The 22,347-nt window shown below is 48.0% G+C and overlaps 1 protein-coding gene across 5 annotated transcripts in view; it reads left to right on the top strand.

The window, feature by feature from the left end:
* The window catches only part of ZHX2 (zinc fingers and homeoboxes 2), a 68,239-nt gene that overhangs the window by 28,296 nt on the left and 17,596 nt on the right, over positions 1-22,347 (top strand). Inside the window, exon 3 of one of the 5 annotated variants that reach the window (XM_038174075.2) lies at positions 20,476-20,562. The exons of the other annotated variants lie outside the window; for them this stretch is intronic. The gene's annotated coding sequence lies outside the window, so the exon portion shown is untranslated. The remainder of the gene's footprint in view (positions 1-20,475; positions 20,563-22,347) is intronic. 5 annotated transcript variants of the gene reach the window in all.

Raw genomic sequence — 22,347 nt, 5'->3', positions numbered from 1 at the left:
CAACTCGGGATATTCTATGATTATGAGTATATGCACATATATTTGAGCAGCAGCCACCCCATGGCTTCTTCCTCTGCATTGCCAAAGAAGCCGGGGCTGGTTTGTAGCTCCTGAGCTGCAAGAGCTGGGGCTGCACAAGACAAACCTCTGTGTGCCCCAGGGCAGCTCCTCCAGGCCATAGGAAAACAGGGTTCAAATTTAAGTGTTTGGGTACCACTGCTCCAGGCTTCACTGCTTTTCTGTAAGTTTTCCTAGCAGAGCAGCTGTACAGGGGTCGGGGTTTTTTGAGGTGTTTAAAAGCAGCCCGAAGCCCATTCCATTTTTACCCTCTTCTGTGGTGATACAAATCTATGGTTACTTGGAAATCAGGAGAATTTTGTTTCCATTTATATTTCAGTGGCATACAGCCTGTTTTGTGTTACACCAACACAAATCTATTTGGGCTAGAGCAGAATAAAACCCCAAATTGAAATCAGCCTGAAAAAAATAAAGGCCTTTGTTATGTTAAGAGGAAAGAAACCGAGTCCATCAGTGTTCGGAAAAAGACGTGGTAAAAATTGCTAAATAAATACCTGGCAGGCATTCAGAAATTGGTAAGCAGAAACCCAGCAGTAGGGAATCCTGCTTCCAGCTTTTTGTGAGGGATACCAGCACAAAGTCCTTTGCTGGGAGAAAAATGGCGTGAGACTGAGATGGTGTTTTGGGTTTGTCCTCAGGAAGTTCTGTTGTCTGTAGTCTCCCTTTGGATCAAAAACATTTTCTCCCCACTCCTTGGTGTTTAATGCTGCATGAGGCCTGCTAATCGAGCTGTGGGGTTTATTTTTTGTCCGTCACTTAGAAAGCACCGCACAGAAGGGGCTCTGGCCTTGTTCTCTACAGCCATGCTGGCTGCAGGGAGGTGGTGTGGGGAAATAAATTCAGCAGAAAGGTGCCACGATACACGTTGTGTCTCTCAAAATATGTCCATCCATTAGAAACGCTGCTGAGCAACCTTCTCTTTGAGATGAGCATTTTGTTTTCTGTTAAGTAGGCAGTGCTGAAATTCAGCCTCTGCTCTGCAAGCACCTCTGAAGCCCTGACAAATCCTTGTCCTAACGCACCCATGCAGTGCTCGCTGCTGCAGAAGGAATAAACACGGGGACCTGCCCGTGCTGTGCTCCAGCTCTTCAAAGGCAGACGGCTGGTCCAAGGTGCATGCTGTCTGGGGTGTTAAGTCAAAGCAACGCAGCGGTGCAGGACGCTCTGATATATCACGGCTGTGTTAAGAGGGTGAGAGATAAAACAGAAGAGCAGGCTGCTTGGAAGCCGCCCAGGTGACTTGTGTACGGTCTCAGATGGCTCTGAAATTATTGCAGTGAGAAGTAGCCATTTTTCAGCGGTGGAAGGAGACAGTAAATCCCCATTTACTTGTGTTGTAACACCCTGGCATGTGAAAGGCTGCTTGGCTGAAGCCAGAACTAACTGGGCAGCGTGAGATGGCTGCAGCGGGGCAATGCCAAATGAGAAACAACACGTAGAAGGTAGAGGAGAAACCGGAGGTGGAACATCTGCTCTCTGCATTACTCCTCCAGTACTGTCCTGCAAAATGCTGCAGGACCAGGCATTCAGCCTGGAGAGGTGCGATGGAGAGAGGGGAGAGCTGCTCTGCCGGGCAGGTTCCCCTCCATGGGGTTTTGTTCTTGTGGGAGAGAGAAGGGACCAAACCCTGGGAGGAGGCAGGGGGAGAGCTTCCTCCAGGTCGGATCCAGTTGAGGATGAATATCAGCAGCTGTGGTGTGGCTGCTGTCCCATGCTGGGATGCTGTGTGGGGGGAGGAGGTGGTGCCAGGGCAAGCTGCAGCATCGGGCTGCTGAGACATGGCAGGTGTGGCAGGAGAGCACGAAGGGCAAAGAAGCACATTTTATGCATTGGAAAAGCTGGGAAAAAGATAACTTGGAAATCTCACCCATTTTCTATCAGCACTCCCAGATGTGTAACTGTGAAGGGGATTCTTGTTGCAGGGGACCTTTCTCTGCCAGATACGGTTTGGATAGATTTGGGGGACTTCAGGGATTTTTTTTTGGTGGTAGTGGTGGTGGTTTTTTTAGTTTTATTTCGGGTTGTGGTTTTTTTTTGGTATTTGCAGCTTGAGCAACAACTTGACGAATACTTTCTATCAAAGCTCTGACAGCAGGGTGTCCTCTGAATGCCAGCACTGTGCTTAGGCACTGGATGGTGCCCTCGGCCCCCAGCCAGGAGAGGGTGAGGAGATTTCCTCCGTGTAACATCAAGTCCACCTCTGTCCTGCGGCCAGGGCAGGGAGGAGGGCAGCTTTTCCCAAGTGCTCAGCACCTCCAGAGCTTTGCTAAGACCAGGGCTGATGCTGCCTGGCTTTCCAGCAGCCCCAATGCGGCCATCCCTAAGGACCCGGTCCAGGAGGCAGGAGGAGAGAGAATAAAGCAGATTTTGTTCCATTCTTCGTATTTTTTTGGTAGTGTCTCTTCTTCCTTTTCTTTTCCATTAAGCATGATGTCACTAATGACATCAGTCCAATAACTGCTTGCGGTTGTCATAGTCACAGCCTGTGACACCCAAACAAAGCAGCAGGAAACCAAGCTGCCCTACAAATGCTGTAATATTCACCACATTCCTTTTGATTAATAACTACGTGATTAGGTATTTAGTTTCCATTAGGAAAAAAAAAATAAAAATAAAAAAAGGAGTGGGGGGGCTAAAAGAACAAAATGAAGTCGCTGTGAAGGGGAAGGTTGTCCCTGACTCTGAGCCATGCAGCTGTGCTTCTGCGTCTGGTTCCTCTTCCCCCAAATCAGCGTTGCCCTGGGACCTCGATGTTCAACTCTCTCCTGCAGCAATTCCCTTCAGTGATTCCTTCACGGTGACACCGTGGCATGGATGAAGGCAACAGAAGAAGTCCCAGTGCCTTCAGTGCAAGCAGTGTCCCCTTGGAAAAGCCTCCCAGGGCAGCGAGTGCCCGTTTGTTTTTTTAAATATATAAAATAAAGAGATTTGGCGTGAAGGGGCAGAGCTGCTCTACGCTGGCAAGGTTTCTTCTCTTCTTCAGAGTTTGCACAGTTGGCCTGAGGGTCGGAAGGCACCCGCTGCAGGACAAAACTCCAACAATTTCTGAAAATCCTTGGCAGGAATAGATGGGGAGTGGATGCTCTGGTGTCCCGATGAGAAATAGGGGGCTGGCAGGGAAGGGGCTGTGCCACCCCCTCGCTACCACCACCCATGCTCCCCACACCAAGCCCCCCTGTCCCTGGACACTCGTGGGGATGTGCACAGCCCCAGCACGGCTTCCCCAAAATCCGTGAGCTCCTGTGTGTGGCCAGGGTCAGGAGCCAACCCCGCCGAGTCGGGGGCAGAGTCCAGCAGCGAGCGCTGCCCAGCTCCGGGGCCACAGGCGCTGGCAGGGGGGGTGCTCATTATATAATAGCTGGAGGTTGATTAATATGCCGTGAGTCAGAAATGCTGGGGTATTTTAGCTTTCTCCAGTTGCCACGGCAACGTTATTTTAACAAATAGCTTTTTAATATTTAATTAAAACTCAGCTTTTGGCAAGCCGGGGTAGGGACTATTACAATCGCTACTACAAAGGGTTAGCCATGGGTTTTGGTGGTTGATTTGTGTTGTTTTTTTTTTTTTTCTTCCCCTCCCAGAACTGTCAGTTTCCAAAAAAAAAAAGAAATCACTGTAATTCATTAGTTGTGAGAAACGTGTGCGCGTTCCCAAGACACAAAGCAAATGCGATGCAAATCTGCAGTCGCAGTTGACAACTGAAGGTTGTCGCTGCTCTGAACTGCCCGGTGCCAAGCTGGCTGTGTCGGGACAGGGCGGTTTGATGGTGTTTATTAAGCGCTGCTTTGTCGCCAGACTTCCTCGCTCTACCTTTGCCTGCCGGGTGAGATCATGCCCGTTTTGTTTGCTTCCGTGCCAGGTTGGATGCTTTTTCCCTCGCCAGCTTGTAGAGGCTGGTGCTCGGGGCCAGCCCGGGCTCTGGACTGATTCCTGGGCTTTTTTTAGGTGAGCTCCTCCGCTCCCTGGTACTGCGGCGGAGACGAATGAACAGAGAACTTGGTCTCAAGAGGAAAATAAATATTTAACAGCTCTCTTTGTAAATACCTTTTATTTATAGAACGGTTGCAGGTTCTGCCGCGCTTGGTGAGCGGGGATGCTTTTTATGCAGGAATTCTGCCTTGAGGGACTCGGTGGATACTTAATGTCATTTGTGATATAATAATGAAATAAACGTGTCGGTCTCGTGGGATTCCCTCACAACCCCTCTTTGCTGTGATTAACTCCACTATCGCACACTTCGTCTCCATTCTCATCGCATCGCTTCATCTCGTACTGAAATGTTGTTTGGAAATAACACCTTTATTTCCTGCAGGGAGGGAGGGAGGGGAGGCTGTTCGGTGTTTTGACTTACACAGAAGAGTCTGAAACTGGAGGTATCTCCATCACGTACCACCATCACGTCTCGCCAGGTCCCTCGCTTCCCAGAAGGCTGGCACAGGGCTGTTATCCTTCCCCCTTCCAAGCAGCATGGCTCGTCTCTCAGACCTACAGTTTTCCTCCCTATTTATACTGAAGGCATATTATTGCAACAAAAAATATAGTATTGCTGCTGTAGTGTTGCAAACAGCACTTGGGGCAGTTCTTTAAAGCATTCTTCTGGGTTGCATCCCATATTTCTGTGCATGGAAGGTGTTGGGGACTGCTGTGGGCTCTGGGGAGGAATGAGTTCAATATCTTACTGCTAAGGAATCAAAACTTCCCTGCTGCAAAATCAAATTTGACTGGTTTTGTAGCAAGCAGGGGTCTCATCATGGCTTGGAAAGCATCAGCCAAGGTCACTTTTGCTGGTGAATAGAGGGAGGTCCTGCTGTGCCAGGGACAACATGATGGGGAGCACGGTGACAGGGGCTCGGTTGTGCCCAGGTGGAGGTGGCTGCAGAGGTGAGCAGCGGCTGCTGGGGCCAGGAGCACGTGTGGGGAACAGGACCTGGGCTGCGAGTGATTCAGGCTTCCAAGCACCATGTGATGTGGCAGGTCCAGCTCATCCAATCTGCCCTGGAAAACAGCTTTTGAGGTGGAAAAGAAAAAAAAAAAAAAAAGAGTTTCTCTAGGAGGGAAGAAGCAGAGAAGAGAAACTTCTTTTTTGTTTGGGTAGATGTGTCATACAGAGTCTTCCTGAAAAGGCAGATGTGATTTGCACGGGGGAATAAAAGCTGTGCTGCAAACACAGACTGCAGTGGAAGAGCTCAGCTGGTCCCCAGCAGAGCCTGAGCACTCAGGGCTTCTCCTAGGGGTGAGCAGCAGTGCAAGGCGCTGTGTAGGTTTTCAGTTTACACTAAGCTTGGACTGGCACATCATTTTGGGAGGCACAGCATGACCTCTGGCAGACCAAGGCAAGACCAAGTGCCCTCCGTCCTTATGAAGGTTTAATATCTCTGCTCAGACTTCGTATTGGAAGGCAGTAATCTGGCCCAAATCCCCATCTAACCAACCCTGGAGCCTCTCCCCCTCCCCAAAACCCTCACTCCCCATGCTTGAAGCCAGCCCCAGGTTTGCTTCCTTTCCTCTCCACTGGTCCCGGTTGATTCAAAACCCACGCTGCTACCTTTGTGTCTGCCTGGAAGGTGAGAACAACAAGGGACGGAGTAGAAAGCCAGGTAAATTGCAAGGAGGAAGATGGGAAGTGGCAAAAATCACAATGAACTTCCCCGGAGCTCCCTGTGCTCCCCAGGATGCAATCCCCCCACCTCGGCTGCTGCAGGAGGTTTTTGGTAGCGTTGTCTCTCGCTGACTGCTTGCTCCCTATGGGGTCTGCTGGAAATCAGAGGGAGCTGGCACCCTGAAGGCAGGAGCTCTTCGATCTGCACGTCTGCTTACGTACTGGGGAGCACGCCCTTGTCTCGCAGCCCGGCGCATGCAGTGGAGGTGAGCATCACGGGGCTTGCATCCCAAGTAGCTGCCTGCGATGCAGCTGTGATTCTTGCATGGGTGGCGTCGTTCAGGCCCCATCTCGCTGCTTTTGGGGCTCAGGAGGAGCATCACGTACGCAGCGAGCGCTGTGCTGGTGTCTGAGCTGTCTCCGTTCTCCCTGCCAGCGTTAGTCATGGCTCAGGTGCAAACAAACCCAGCACGTTTCCTGTCTGTGATCCTCAAAATGAGCTCAAACCGGGCTGTAGCTGTGTGTGCTGCTCCCCAACACCCAGCCAGGATTGCGAGGAACGAGTCCAGCCCCAGCTGGGTCTCAGGCAGGACAGTGAGCATGGGTGGGGAGGAAGAGCAAGGACAGCACCCGGCAGCTTCTCCAGGAGAAGACTCGAGGTCCTGTGGCATAGGGAAGTATATTTGTCACCAAAAAGGTTGTTGGTTTTGTGGTGGGTTTTTTTTGTTTGTTTTTTTTTTAGCTCTGGTCTAAAATATTCTGTGGTCCCTATTCCTGCTGCAACCTTATTCTCCAATTTCTTTATTATTTTTTTTCTGAAATAAAAGAGCCCGCTGAGTGACCGTGGCCAGACCATTTCTCTGGTGCTCAAGGAGTGTGGGCAAGGAGCTGCCTCCTGCTCTGACCCCCTTCTGGCGGAGTCGGGAGCGAAATTTCAGAGGAATTCAATGAGCCAGGCTCAGCCCCTTCAAAAATATTTGGACAGCACTAGGAGAAAGCACTTGTGAGCAGGTGAGAAGCAGCTTGCTTGTGGCAGCACACCCTTGGTAAGGGCTGCTTTTGGAATGAGCCCAAGCCTTTTGGTGCACATTAGGGACCGAAACCTCAGCATCCTGCAGCTGCAGCGTAACGTGCAGCCCTGCCTCTTGCAGCCGTACATCGTGCTTGGGTCCGGTGCTGCAGAAATTGTGCCACTGCTCTTCCTCAGCTCCAAAAGCGACTTCCTGCATGTCTGTGAAGACCTGAGGGTGCGTTTCGTGCGTGTCACAAGGACGGCTGAGTATCTCTTTCCAGCCACGTCTGGCTGAGTAATTGTGTCACTTGGATCAACTCCTGACGGCGGCGTTACACTTGGGCCAGTCCTGAGGTGGCGGGGAAGTCAGAGGGATGCTCAGTGTGTTAAAAGTGGTGCAAGGCTAGCAGAGCCTACAGCACCTTGTATCATCTTGGTGGCTTTCAGGTGGGTTTTGAGCCTGGGAAGCAGGCGGGGATGTGATGAAGGGAGAGGAGGGAGACGGTGACCTCCATAGAGCTGGGTTTCCAGGAGGGGCTTCGCTGTGCCTCCAGCAATGGCTGGGATTTCCCGCAGCCCCCTTCCTGCACGGGGTCTCAGTCAGGACTCGTCAGCCCCTCCTGCAGCCACTGTTTCGTGCCACGGCCGCGTTTGCAGATCCCCTTCTGCTTGGCTGCACGCTGCTTCTTGGCAACCCAGCTGCCCTCTCATCCTGCCTGCGCGTGATTTTATCGCTTCCTCAACCCGGTGGGTTTAATGGGAAGTCTCCGTAGCATGTATAAAAAAATCCTAGTAGGCTTAGCTGGCGAATTACACCCGCAAATCACAGCCCCTGTGCGCCTGTTCCTGACACCTCCCTTCTGCAATGTGTCTCTTACCTCCCAACCAGCGCGCTGCTGTGCCCATCAGGTCCCTGCACAGCAATAGGTATGTATCAAAGATGTTGCTTCTCCTCCTAAAAACCTCACTGTGCTCTGCGGTGTATCCACAGCACTGGGCTCAGGTGTAGTGGCCTCTTCCATGTCCACCTGGGGTAGCAGGTGCAGACCCAGCCACCACCATGGTCAGCAGATTCGCAGCAGTGCTGTCAGACACTTCTATACAACACATAGGACCTCAGGTTTTTTTCCAGGGCATTGAACTCCTGGGGGTCCCATCAAATGGTTTTGGAGACCTGGGTCCTGGCCACATCTGAAGATTAGCCTGTGGCTGCTTTGCAGATGCTGGATTTTATTGCAGGTGATCAGAAGCCCTGCAGTGGGGGGCTGTGAATTCCTGGGAGCGAGTTTGGGGTTTGGTTTCCATTACTATTTAGTCAAAAAGGATGAGCGACAGCATGGCTAGATCCATGCACGCTGCCAGCCTGTGGGTCCTCTCCCACAGGGACTTCTAGGGGTGACTGGTGCTTCTTGGCCACTCCTTGCCCCAAACCCTCTTTGGCAGAGGCTCGGTGCCAAATTATTTTGTGGAAATTTAGCACAACAGCAGCTGGATGGAGGTGAGCAGGTAGGAAACCCGGGAGGGTTCCCCCTCAGCAAGGGCTGAGGTCGCCCTGGTGGACACCTCTTGCTCTTTGCTCTCTGCAGGGCAGAAGCATCCTCACCGTTTTGCCTTCGTTGGGGCAAAAAGGGGCTGAACAAAATCTGCCTGACTGCACGAGTGGAAATGTGTTGGGTTTAACCTTCACACAGAGTTGCCTGAGAGGAGCTGTTAGCACAGACAGTAACGCTTGATGCCGCTTGTTGTTCCTGAGCCACCGATAGTGAAGCATCGAGCTTATTGCTCAAAATTACTATTTTTGTCATGGTATAAATGGTTAGTAGAGAGTTTTGAGGAGTATGTGTTGACTCATGGGGACAGCAATATTTAGCACTTGCTTTTTTTTTTATTTTTTTAATCTTCAAAGCAGTTTACAGCTAGTAATCCTCCTAACTCCTCTTGGAGGAAGCAAACAGTGTAAACTCTTTGGGGCAGGGACTGGCGCTTGTTTTGTTTTTGCAGCACTCAAATTGGGAGTGGGGAAGAGCTATTGGTCTGGGAAACATTCTCACTATAAAATTCCTATCTAATTATCATACAGAGAAACCATTTCACAAGAATAGCTCAAAAATGCTGGAGAAGATATTAGGATCGGGACATCTCCAGTGCTAACAGTTAAATGGTATCCCGCCTTTCTCAAATTTATGAAAAGAAGTTTTATCTGTCTCGGGAGGTTTTCTTTTGTTGTTTAAAGTTCCATAAATCTACATGGGAGATCTTAAAATTGGAGGAGGACTGTGTGACTAACTGAGGCATTTCTGAGTTAAGTTGTAACATGAAACATAAGAAAATAAAGGTTCTCTTGGCTGGGTGCATTAGTAGGATATATTTGAACCAGTGTGTTGCATGTCATTAAACATATGGTGAATCACATCTGACATACATGCCAAAAAGAGTCTGAGATAATGGGACCAAAATGTCATTCAGTAACAGTATTCACATGACAGAGTAATTTCCTGGAATATAATCTACAGGGATTGTCAAATTAAATTTGAAAATTTATCCCCCTTTCTATCTTGCCCCTTGCAAAATAAAACCGCCAGAAATCGTTAACCCCTTGTTTGTTCTTGCTGCAACTTATGAATGTGAAGTTTCCTATTGTGTCTTGAGAGCCTTTTTCTGCCCCAGCTTCGCCTGCCCAAGGGCAGAGGGAGTCTGTGCACATCCCTCAGCGGTGTCCCTGCGGGGCCCAGCTTGTGCTGGGTGTCTTCTGCTTTGTCCTTCGTGTCTGCCAGCTGTGCTCTCCTGAAGCAGTGACCACCTCGGGTAACATGCCTGCTTTGTGTATTGTAATGGACATAAAAATGTGCTCTGGGTTTTTTTTGGCTTCCCAGGATCTCTTCGATGAGAAGGCGTTGCGTGTAGTGTGCGTTGCGTGCCGTTGAGTGTACCATGAATCTGTGCTGGCTGAAACAACGATGTTCTCCAGGGATCTCATGCGTGTTAGGAGAAAGTATAGTCCAATTATTGCTAACCTGCCTTTATGCTAAACTGCATTAGGTAAACTTAAGAGATTGCTGAGGTTGTGGGGTAAGGTTTTCTGAAAGCCAGGCTCCAAATCTGCTCGGTCTGTCTCCAGTCTGTGTTTTAAGCGTTGACTCCAGCTCCTAGCAAACGTTCTCTAACTTCATCGGTGTTAGTCAGGAGACTCATTTACTGGGAACCCTTACAGGCTCCAGTCTGTTTACACAGTCCTTATTGAATTAGGTTGGAAAAGCACAGTGGAATTTCAAAGAACAGCAGAGTGTGGATTCATGATCTTTCCTTTTTTGTAGTCTGTTTGGAGGAGGATGCCTGGGGTCTCTTTTCATCTACGTGTAGATGCAAATCACTGGTGAAAATGTAGCAGAGAAAAGTCTTTTATTAGTGTTGTCTCAGCCGACGTGGTGAGCCTTGGGAGTTGTGGTGGGCATGGGCAGCAACAAAGGGACGTGGTGGCTCCTGTGCATGTAGCTGAGTTCAGGAGGAGAGCAGGGTGCAGGGGCCTGACGGCAAAGCCATTCCTTAGTTATTCTCCTATTCCCTTCTCTCTGGGGCCTTTGTAGCCCCTGGCTGCTGCCTCTTTCTTTCTGTCCTCCTTTCCCCTTGTCCAACCCGAAAAAGACAGCTGAGGTGCAACCCAACGCCTGCTGTTTTCATTATTGCCTACAAATCATCCTTTTTCCCCTCTGGAAAACCCTGTGCTATCATCCATGCCGTGATACACGTGCATACACACACAAAAAATAAACTTACAGCCAAACAGGATGAAATCTATAGTAAAATGTTACATGTAACATCATCAAAGCTCTGGTTTAGGCAGGGCAGATGGAGCTGCCCTGCTGACCTAATGCCCATTAAAAAAAAAAATCTGTAGCTGGTGTCAATGGGCTGCTTTCTTTTCCTTTCTTTCCCTTTCTTATCATTTCTGTGCTTTCTCTTTATAAGAACTTCAGTGCCACATTAAAGAGCTTACAGGTTCTTTTAATCTTTACCTTTTTCCCCCCAATTCCACTTCTTCCCAGCAAGCCTCAGGGGTTTTTGTTGTTTTATTATTATTATTATTATTAATTTATTTTAAAGCGATTGATTTATAGCTCTCCTACCTACTGGGAAAGATTGACCCGCTACTGAGCATCTTCAGACAGCCCTTCTTTTGGGTCACTTGGGACTGGAAGCAAACAGAGGTCTGGGTTCAAAGGTGTTTCTTTCCTGGTGGTACTTTCCCTACAAAAACAGCAATGGCATGTGCTGGTTTCGTGTAGTTTGATAGATACTTTATGTATGTATGTGCACCTTCATGCTGAAATTGGGTTGTCCATGGAGGAAAGACTTATTTTTCACTAATACATTTCTTGTTTTAGATCTGGTAAAAAAAATCTCAAATCATTCCTTTTCCCTCTTTCTCTCCTAGTATGCTTTTGGTGTTTTTCTGCTGCGTGTGGTTTTTTTTGCAAGCCTCAGACTGTGCTTTGATTCTTCTGAAACATGGGCCTTGGATCCCATCTGAAGCCCCTTTTGGTGGGTTAAATATTTTGTGGCTCTCCTCAGTTTCCTGCCCCTGTCTCTGTCTGCAGTCTGGGGCAGGAGGCAGAGGAGGGACGTCTTTCAGAGCCCCAGCTTGTTGTGTGCCTGATGGGCTGCATGGGCCATGCCCTTGCTCAGCTTTTGAAGCACTGAAAAAGTATCTTTGGGTAGTCTGGAAAAGGAGAGTTTTCAGTTCCTGCCATCTGATACCAACTCTAAATTGTTTCATCTTCAAAGGAAGAAACTTGAAGTGCCAGGGTGGCTGTTTTTCATCCTTCCTAAAGGATGAATCTGACAGCACCAAATTTCCTTGGCTGAGTCTATGCTGGTCCAAAAACACCAACCTCAGCAGTTAGGCTGATTTATTCCACAAAAGGAGTCAAATCTGTCCTGTTCTTGTTTAAACTCAATTTTGAAAGAATGAGATCTGGAATTAAAAACAAATGATGAGAAGAAAACAAAGCGCCCTTTTTTCACTCACCTTCCTGGATCTAATATTCAGGCTCCTCTCCTCACTCACTCATGCAACAGCAGCTAAGACAGAAATCCCATGGACATAGCCCTTGAACTCTTTAATTTTGTGCCGCCTCTCATTAGGAAACAAGTAGAGATGCCACATCAGAGCCTTGGCAAGTGACAAAAGAGGCCAGCAAAGATTTAGGTGCCAGCTCCGTTCTGCTCAGGTTCTGGTGACCTACCTCCTTTTGCCTGTCCGTTCTTGGCCTGGCGTGGTTTGGACACAGTTAACTGGTGAGAGCTGCTGTGTGTTTGAAGAGGTTTGGGAACTGATTTCAGCAGCCAGATCCAATTTCTCAGCAGTGTTGTGTGCAATTGTGTTATGTTTTGTCATATTCTCTTTATTTCAAGAGTGTTACGAGAGGACTCGTCAGTGATTGAGGATTTTCCATTACATTTCTGTAGCCTTTTCATGCTCCGTGGCTGTCGTTCCCATTTTGCAGTACCTCGCCTGGGATAACTTCTCTTTGGAGCTGAAATCTTTCAAAAGGAGAGCGGAGGCAAAGCTCACCCAGTCCCTGGCCTGTATGGGTGGGAAGGGGCTTTAAGGCTTCTTGCTTGTTCCCTCTCTCCTCAGATATTTACCCTTTAATTTACTGTTGTGAGGCCACAAGAGATACCAGGGGAGTTGAATGCATCAGGTCATGGCAGGCACGATTGCTTCCCAAGGCAGGAGCACCCTTCCTCCTCAGAGGCTTGGGAGTATTGCTAAAGGCCACACAGATCAGGAGCTCTGTGAGGAGTTTGTGCTGTTCCTCCTGACTGAGCTTTTCAACCCCCTTTGTGTTTTGGTGTGGGTGGAAAAGGCAAAAGGCATCAGAGAGGGAGCAGGTCCTCGAATCATAGAATGGCTTGGGTTGGAAGGGACCTTAAAGATCATCTGGTTCCAACCCCCCCATGGGCAAGGACATCTCTGACCAGACCAGGCTGCCCGAAGCCCCATCCAGCCTGGCCTTGAACACTTCCAATGATGGGTCATCCACAATACCTTTGGGTAGCCTCTTCAGCGTCTCTTCCATGAGATAAAGAAATGATGCAGAGAAAAAGAACTTTGTAAAGAAAAGATAAAAAGTAATTCAAGAATTCAGCTGGGGGGAGAGGGTCCTCTTTCATGTGAGGAACATGCAGTAAGCCTTGATCTAATCCCCTGAACATCACAAAAGTCTTGAGACAGCAGTAGCTTCAGGAAATGTTTTTGACCAAGTGTTTCACTGCCAGAAGGCAGCTGACCTGCCGGAGCTGAAGCTTTTTACATAAATGCATGTTTCGACGATGCTTTTGTCAGGAAAGTTGCCTGAAGCCCATACCAGCTTTGAGAGAAAGAATGGTTTGAACACTCCTTGGAGATGTGGTTTCAGGTCTCTGCCATCCCCAGCCTTAACCGCTGGACTATTGTCTCCTCTCTTCCCACCTTATTTGGATTTTGGGGTTGGGTGATTTCAGATAACAACATCAGCCCTTGCTTTTGTTCAGCTGTGGAACGTAGTTTTTCCTAAACCTCAGAAACTGTTGTGCAACTAAACTTTCACATAAAGCCTCGGGAGAAATAACCCTGGATGGCTCCAGCCTGGGTAATCGGAGCACTTAAGGCAGTCTTGCAGGTGATAAGATAGAGAGGGAATGCTGTTGGGAAGAAGGAAGGGGGGAAAAGTCCTTGCGAGCCGTCTTGAGTGTCAACTTTGGATCCTGAGCGGTTCAAAAAGGATCACAAATCACGAAAGATTTGGCTACATGGCTAGATTGAAGAATAGCCAAAGATGAGGCGTGCCTGGAGGTCCTAGCTCCCACAGATGTCTGGGGGCGCTGAATTTCTGAATATTCATTAAAGGCCCGGGAGGAGGGTTGCTTCAGAGGATAAGTTGTGGTTGCGAAGACGAGCTTGAAGGCGCAGCCCGTGTTTAATCGTGCTGCAGCAGCGGCAGGTCGGTGCTAGCAGAAGACGGGGTGCAACACCCAGCGATGCCTATCGGAGGCAGCGAGGGAGCTCACAAGCAGCCTGCCCACAGGCTCGGCTGCCCACACCAGCCAGGGGACATCCTCCAGCAAGCTCCTTGCTGTGGCATGTGGAGACCATCTGGGAACCTGGCCCAGTTGCCTTAATTCTGCTCCTTTCTGGCAGGGGGAACGTTTTTGGGGCTGCAAAGGTAATTTTCCGTGACGCTTGGAAAACAAAATACACTGAACGTGCTTTACAAAACAAGCAGACCAGCCAACCTGCAAATGACCGAGCGGCTGGTTAATGGTTTGAGCCAAGGCCGCTTTCTTGGGTGTTTTAGTGGTGGGATCACCAGGCTGGACTCGGCCAGGGGAGGTTTTTAGCACACTTCTTCCCTGCCCTCCTTCGTTTTGCAGCGAGGTCCATGCAGAAAAGCGCTCTCAGAGCTGGTGGGTTGCCATGGCAAGAGCTGCCACATCGCACGGAGCTCATAGCAGGGTTTTTGTTGGTTATTTGTTTTAAAGAGAGAGAAATTTTCACAAACATTGTAAAACTGGGAGACGAACTAAATTAACGCAAGCTGGTCACAGAATCAGCGGTTCTTGAAATCATGCAGCTAAGGATCTTTTTTTGTTTTTTCTTTCCTCCCTTGGAAGGAGCGCACGTGTTTTGGCAAACAAATCCCGAATATTAGTGTCCCGCTGGATGTCAGTGACTGGTTGGTTGGAGCCTATTTTGCAGCACACAGGAAAGGGGGGAGGAGTGTTTGCTGAAGTCAGTGGGGATGAGCGCATGTTCTGGTCGCTGTGCTGCAGACCTGTTTCTGGCCATTTTCGTGCTTTTCGCGCTTCGTGGCCCTGGCAGGCAGCACCGTGGATTAGTAACATACTGTGTCGGAGGAGATGTGAGTTCGAACTTCTCGCAAAACTTCGCTCTTAGCATGCATGGGCTGAGTGGAGATTATTTCTGTGCCAGCACCACACGATCCCTCTGAAATTTTGGGGTTCGTCTGGCACGGGCGCTTCATGAGCCGTTGCTTTCCGTGCTGGTTGTGCTCAGGGTTTTGCAGGATTTCCAGCTCAGTTTGGCTGGAGAGGCAGCAGCGGCTGCCCAAATGACAGGTTATTTCGGAAACAATGAGACTTAGCACTTCTGTCATCCCGTCCCTCTGTGGACGGGACCGGAGCCTGCACCCCACACAGGGCACGGACACAGGTTAACACTTTCCTTCTGACTTCTCTTTCGCCTTTTTTTGAAAAATTCAGCAAGAAGATAATCCATGAGACTGGCAGGCAAGGGGGAGCTTCGGGCTTTGAAGCAGGAGAGGGAGGTGGGCTGGGAAAGAGCACGAATCATACAAAATAAGGAGAAAAGCAAAGTAAAGAGGTTTATGGGATGTTACAAACTCAAGCTCAGGTCTTGCTTTCCTTCTGTTGACCTAGATAGCAGCAAGAGTAGCCGCCTTCTGAGCTGATTCCTATTTTTGTGGTTCTGCCTTCGTATGGCTTCTTTGCGTTGCATTCTGATGTCGTCTCGTTTGTAGAATAGTGATTTGTTTGTTTGTTTTTTTGCTTTTGGGGCAGAATCAATTATGTATAAGAAAGTACTCAAAAATCATTCCTTCAGATACTTTTTAATGGAGTGAAATTGCTCAATGGAAGATTTCTGACATACCAAAAGGCAACGTGAAATAATTGATTGACCTTGTAAGAGGCAACTAAGACGTGTTCCCCTAAGGAGGTGTTTTTTTATGTGTATAAACCAGCCTTGGCTTTTTCAACCGAGATCCCTCCTACTCACCAGAAACGGGAGGAGAAGAAACCCAGTTTCAAAAAAAAAAAAAAAAAAGGATTTAGACAAATATTCCTCAGTAAGACAGTAAGACACTGTTGTAACGAGCAGTTCTCCTCTTCTGCATTTCTGAAGTATTGCTCAAGAGCCATTGTTACAGTTTGTTCATCTGGACACGCTATGAAGTAGCCGGAGGGGGATCCAGGGAGACAAAAAGGCCGATGCTTGTAATGAGTCCGGCTCTGCGCAGGAAGCAGTGAGTATGCCCGAATTAAAAACGTGTGGGAGGAGACAGGAGGAGGTAACTGTCAAGTACACTTCGTGGTGTTTTAAGGTGTCCTGATGGCAACCGCTTACACCGGTAAGAAAGAAATGAATGGAAGGTTTTGCCAATTCTTCGTGTTGTCGCTAGCAGTTTATTCTTTGGCATGGAAATGATCTGTCTGGGTGAAACATTGTCCCTCTGTGGTTTGGGAGTGTAAGGGGCATTCCAGCCAGATGCCAAAGCATCTGAACTTTGTGTGTTCCAAATCAGACTCGGTTTTGGAAATGGGAACTGGTTTGTTCTGCATCCCGTGATGTTTTAAATGAGAAATGGAAGAAGCAAAATGTGCCCTTCTTTGTGGCTCTCTCCGTGGCAAAAGTCTGCAAAGGTGTGGATTGGGTTAGTCTGATCCTACTTTTAGGTGTGTCACTTAGCTGTTTTTAGTACGTGGTCAGATCTTATGAAACTTCATTTACTTCCAAAGATGCTTTTCACTCTCTTCTGCTTTTCTTTTATTTTCTTTTTTTTTTCTTTTTTTTTTCTTTTTTTTTTTTTCTTTTCAAAAAGAAGCACTGTTTCTTTCAAACTGGGACATTAAATAATTTTTGAGTGATTCAGTAATCATCTCTTCTGCATATTTCGTGGGTGAAATGAAAATGCGGAGACACTCGCGTCCTGCCAAGTCCCGCTCTTCTCCAGCAGCAGCCGCTCAGGCTGTGCTCAGCCTCCATCCCCTGCCCCACCACTGGCATCCTTTCCTGGAGCTCCCAGGTGCTGGCAGCTCCCATCCACAACCCAGGCCCCTTTCTTGCAAGAGACAGGGCAGGGAAAGGTGGGACAGGCTGGATTCAAAGCCCTGCTCCAGGCCTGCTGTGCTGACATACACACACAGGCTGGCAGATTTAGAGCAAAAGGAGAAATGTGGCGCAGAGGAATAATGTTACATCACATCTATCTGCCAAGTTTCTGGCCTCGAGAACAAGAATGTACCTGGAAATCGGAGAGCTGGTGGTTTTGCAGCATCCATGTAGCAAAAGTCCTGCAAAGAAGCTGTGGGCAGAGCTCCGACACTCTCGGATCTGTCATCTGTGCTGCTAGTCAAGTTGGAGTTTGCAAGAATTCGTGCCCCAAAAAGCAGCGACTGGCTCCCCTCTGTCTCCTCGGTCCCGCAGTACTCACTGTGGGAAGAAGGAGGTAATGTTGCGGTAGTGGGGGAGTGCTTCTGGCCCAGCCATGGAAACCCGACAGTGTGTGACAAGGGGGAAGGATTGCATTGTGCACCCAGGTCCTGGCACAAACAAAGGTCCTTTGTGGCCCTGCCAAATTCTCCCAACAGCAAAGCTGTCACTGTGTGCAGAGGGCAGCAGCTCTGCCCTGTGACAAATCGGAGAAGCAAAGGGTGCTGTGGTGAGGAAAAGGGAGCTCCTTTGGTCCGAGAGCCCCGGGGCAAGATGCATTTGTTTGCCATCCTGCCTGATAGGAGCCAGGAGGGACACTTAGTAACCTGCACACACCCACCTGGAATCTCAGCATAGGGCAGAGCAAGACAGGCCTTTTCCCCATAAGCCAGCACGGTTTTGAAAGGCTTTTTAACTCTGTGTTTGAGTTTTCTTAAAAAAGTTGTATGCATAATCTGTGATTATCCTAAGGAAGATAAATATTTCTATTTAATATTAGGGTATTAGATGCATATTAGTTGGATGACAGAAGCTAGAACAGCAGTACAGAACAAGACTGTGTCTTAAGACTAAGTTTAGCTCCAAACTACTATTAATTTCAGACTTTAGATGGTGTGGACATCAGGACCATCAGTGGTGCTTCTGCTGGCTTCTGCTGATGGATAATGAATGCTTGGTGGCTTTGGTCTTGTATGAGATGTCTTAAATACTCAGAAGGCTGGGAAAATGTTTTGTGACTTGCAGTGGAAGGGACGCATGCAGATGTTTCCGAGGGTCTTGTCAAACTTGCTGTTTATTGTCTCTTTGCCTTTTCTGCTGAACATGTATTAGGTCTTCTGCTTCTGCCATACCATCCATAGGATTATACTAAAGCAAAGTGGTTTGTATGGGTATGAAGTCTGGGTGCTTACTAAGAAAAAGAGTGATAATTAAATACACCTTGAAAACAAAGTGCTGATACAAAAATTGAAGCCTATAAGAGAAAAATGGTATGCAGAGGTGGTCTAAACAGGAATTGCAGAAGATTAAATACAGCAGGTGTAATAAAACAACTTCAACAGGCACAGCATGTGATAAGGATGGTAGAAAAGAGCAGCTAAGCATGTTTTAGAGGGTCACTGTTTCAGTGTTTGACCTCAGAGCTGAGGTCAAGGACCTGATTAAGGGATGATGTGATGCACACTAGGATCACTCAGTTTGTATTACCAACAGTAGGAGAAAACATGCCCTTGACTCAAAAGCACGTGGGAAGTGTAGGTAAACTCAGAGCAGCTTCAGGACAGGGCTTCCAGAGCCTTCAGAGCCAGCAAAAAAGAACAAATATATTGGCAATATCGACAGGCTTTGGATTAGAGGGAGTTGTCATGAGAAGGTCTTCAACACATTGAAAACCTCCCTAAAATACTGGATTTTCCAGAATTTAGGCAAATATATATTTATTATATATTGATTTATATGTTTTAAATATATATCAAGGCAGGAGAATTCTTAAGCTGAAGCATTCAAGCAAAGAAGACCAGGAGGAATTGGTGCAGCTTTGCTAGCAATGTATGTTGCTGCAGCTGCGGAGGAAGGTAACTTTGAGCTTCTGTAAGGCCAGAGGATGTCAGAAGCAGAGGGGCTTCTCTGCAGCCTACGTGCAGAGACAGGCTTGTCTGCAGCATGGCCTGATGAATGATTTCTGAGGGAAGGCAAATAGCTCAGGCCTTTGATCTGCAGACTTCTGATTTTTGCAGAGAGTTGTGGTGGTTTTGTGTCTTCAACACTTGTTCAGTAGGACCTAAACTAAGAGTCCCAGCTCCTGCACTGTCTGTTAAATATTTTTAACTCGTGAGCCAGGAGGATAATCTGAATTTCATAGCCTGGAGCACAGACCACCTGGATATAATTTCCAGCCCTGCAGACTTCCCGTGTGACCGTGGTGGGTAGGGCATGATTTTTTGCACTGTCTCTACCCCATCCCATTTGGCAGCAGCAAGCTGTAAATTGGCTTGACCATTTAATGAAGCCTCAGCCACGATCTCATCATGCCTTAATTGCCCATCTGAGCAATGGGGATAACGGCACTGCCTTAATTCACAGCCCTGCTGTGAGAATAGGTGCCTCAACAGCCGTAAAGCCTTCAGATGCTGGGCTGCTGGGATCCTCTGAATACCGTAGGTCATTAACTACCTAAGGGCAGGCTCCTACTTGAGGAGAAAGGCCCTAGAAAATCTACCTGTCTTACATACTCGGTGGACATCGTGTGATTGCTGTCAGAGAAGAAAAGGCTCTGAACGGGGAAGTTCATTTTCCATGGTGTGAGGCAAGGCCGTTCTTGAAACAGCCTTTCCTTTAAACAAGTACAGCACAAGAAAATGTAATTTAAAATGTGACAGGATGAGAGTTATTTACACCAAGATGCTCAGAAAGGCCCTCAGCAGAACCATCAGCACCAGGGCTGGAGGGAGACAAGGAGGTCAGGTGGATGGATGCGGAGCACTGCGTAGGCCGGTGCTTCTTGTAAGCACCTAAATCCTCGTAACCAGCAGCCATCAACTTCCTTGTGAATGGGGATGTAGAGATGTGACCTGCTGGTTTTACACCTAGCATGGGCAAGCGTGGGGGTCTGCAACATGCTGTCCGACCCGGTGGTGGGGTCTGTCTGCACCCCCAGACCAACACGTGGCATTTCAGTGTGGGGTTTTACCTCACGTTTGCCTCCTCAATTCATCAGGATATCAAACCACGTGAGTTAGGCCAAAGGCTGACTCCTCATCAGCTTAAAATTGGAGCTGTCTTGAAGTGCCTGGGGCGTCAGGTTTGTGTGATATTCCCCCCTGGGGGCCACTGGGTGTCCAGGTATCCGAAAATCTGGCTGGCAGTTTTTGGGGTGGTTTGGTTTTGAAGGTTTGTTGAAGTCCCTGCTTCTGGAAATCTCAAGGTGAACATTTTTTGTACATTGCTGTGCAAGCCCTTGGTGTGGTGGGCTGCCAGGCACTGCTTCTTACCTCAAACCCTGCTTTGTGATAGTTGATGGCACCATATCTCAGGCCTTTCCATTCAGATGGAGCATATTTTTAGGTATTATGATAGTAAGCCAGACCTAATGTTTTTAAATTGGAAAATACTGTTTTCTGAAGCTTTTCCTGGTGGTGCTAAGGTTCAGACTGCATAGGCAGTGTCAATCTGAACAACGAGAAGTGATAGCCATTGAATTCAACAGAGCACAGATGAGTGGAAAGGGAAGTGGGGGCAGGAGAGAAGAACAGGAGGGTCTGGGGAGCAAGGTTAAAACCATGCTGTGGGAGGGAGATGTTACACCAGCCTGTTTGTGGTGTTTTCTCCTCTGATCTGTACTCCTCATCTGGGAACATGAAGATACACACAGAAGCCCTTGGGGGTGGGGGGAAAGGGAAGAGGTGCAGTGAGTCACCAGCGTAAATCACAACCATCTGCGTTTTTCTACCACATCTTGAGTGAGTCAAAGGGGGAGGTGTGCAGCTATAGACACGCAGGTTACTAATGTTTTGTGTTAATTGTTGAGCTCCTTCCTCTCTTTTGGGAACTCCGTAGACTCCTCCAAGTGCTGCTGCTGTGTTGGATGAGGCTGATGCAAGGGATGCTCCCCGTGTCGGACAAATAGTGTTGGCCACACATCCTGTAAGTCTGCCTGTATTGCCTCTGTTGTTCAGGCTCAGCACCCTGGTTGCCTGGATTTCTTCTCCTTTTCCTCTCCCTCAAATCTAAACCCTGCTGAGAAGTGGTCACCAGTTGTCTTCCTGCCCTCAGCCTGTGCTCCTTCCCCTACATCAGGTCCTCTGGGCACTTTTCCCTCGGTGTTTTGTGGTGTGATGTGTGCTGCCTGTGTCAGGAGGAGAGAGATTTAGGGGCTGCTTATAGAGAAATTAAGTTGGTTTAGGGTTCTTTTTTTGAGAAAGTTAGAGCTTATTTCTGTCCTGAAGCCATGCAAGAAGAACACCCAGTATGCACACGTGATTTTTGTTTGTCCTATGCAGCTCAAAAAAGTTTGTGAGGGCCTTAATTTTACTTGAAAAACTTGCTGCTGAGCTGACTAAAGGATGGGTACTGTGGTGCCCAGGGCAGGAAAAACTGCTGAGGGAAACGAGCAGTGTGAGAAGTCCTGAAGCAGGAAAACTTCTGTGCTGTTGCTTACGTTTTGCAAGTGTGTAAAGAAGTCAAATGCCTTCATTCTGTAATAACCCATCTTCCTCCTGCTTTGCAGGCATAGGGTCCCTCTAATAAACATAAGTCTGAACAGAGAGAATAAATAATAATTGAAATATACAGGAATATATCAATATAAAAGCTGCCTAGATGGAGGATCACAGGAAGGAGGAAGGGGACCAGACATTGCTGTTAAAACATTTTTGTTTATATTTTTTTCCCAACAAATGGGAAATGATTTCTAGAAGTCGCTAGAGGAAACAGCATCGCTTTTAACCCTCCTAGGAATTGTTTGCTCCTTAAAGGCATACCTAAAAATAAAATAAAATAACTTGCTGAATATTCAAACAAAACGAACTGGTTTTAATGTGTAAAATCAAATGTGGCTACATCCAGGTTTTGGCCATGTAGTTGAAGATACTGTGTACAGATAATTTCTGTTTTGTGTCTGTGAATCTCTTGTCATCCCACCACATGGTGCTAGATAAAAGCTCAATATGAAGAATTACTTAAATCCAGCGACTTTAATCCACTCCAGTGATGAGGATTCAGTGAGCTGCACAGACAAGTAATTAAACTAATTAGAATGAATGTTTTTATAGTGTTTCTATTTCTCTCTTAAGAAATCTTTTGGTCTTTATTTCTCTCTGATGAACATGCAAGTACCCACCCTAGGAGTAAACATGCTGCTGATTAGAGGAGATAATTTTGACATGGTGCGTGACTAATCTCTGGAACTCGCTGCCCCTGAAAGCCATGGATGGAGGGTGGTGGGAAGAGGCTTAACCCCCATGCAGGTATTGAACAACTGCTGATGCATCCACCGGTATTTTTGGGGGGGTGATTCATGCATCCTCTTGCTTGGAGGAGGTCACACTGTATTTTTCCCTCACCAGTGGGAGAGCAAGGCCCCAGGAGAACACCCACCAGCATCTTCTGAGTTTTGAGCATGGGCAGCTGCAGACTCCACAGGAATTTGGGGATCTTTCCTTCCACGCATGGGAAGCAAGGGATGTCCTCTCCCCTGCTAGCAGAGAGCACCAGCAAGATGCGTGTTCAGTAGGACCCCAGGGCAGATGCCTCTTGCAGAAACCACACCTTGAGGGAAACAAGTTCATAATCAGTGAGAGGCACGGCCCCTGTGTGCTGATAATGATTGCCCACATGCCCCATTTGGCCTTCAAGCTGTAGGTTGCCAGCCCATTTTCCAGGGGAGAAGGCAGTGGCCAGGAAGTGAGGAAACCTGGGTGTTGTCCCCAT

The sequence above is a fragment of the Anas platyrhynchos genome, chromosome 2 (genome assembly GCF_047663525.1).
Source record: "Anas platyrhynchos isolate ZD024472 breed Pekin duck chromosome 2, IASCAAS_PekinDuck_T2T, whole genome shotgun sequence".
In the NCBI taxonomy this organism is placed as follows: Eukaryota; Metazoa; Chordata; class Aves; order Anseriformes; family Anatidae; genus Anas; species Anas platyrhynchos.
This window is presented reverse-complemented; position numbering and strand designations above follow the sequence as displayed.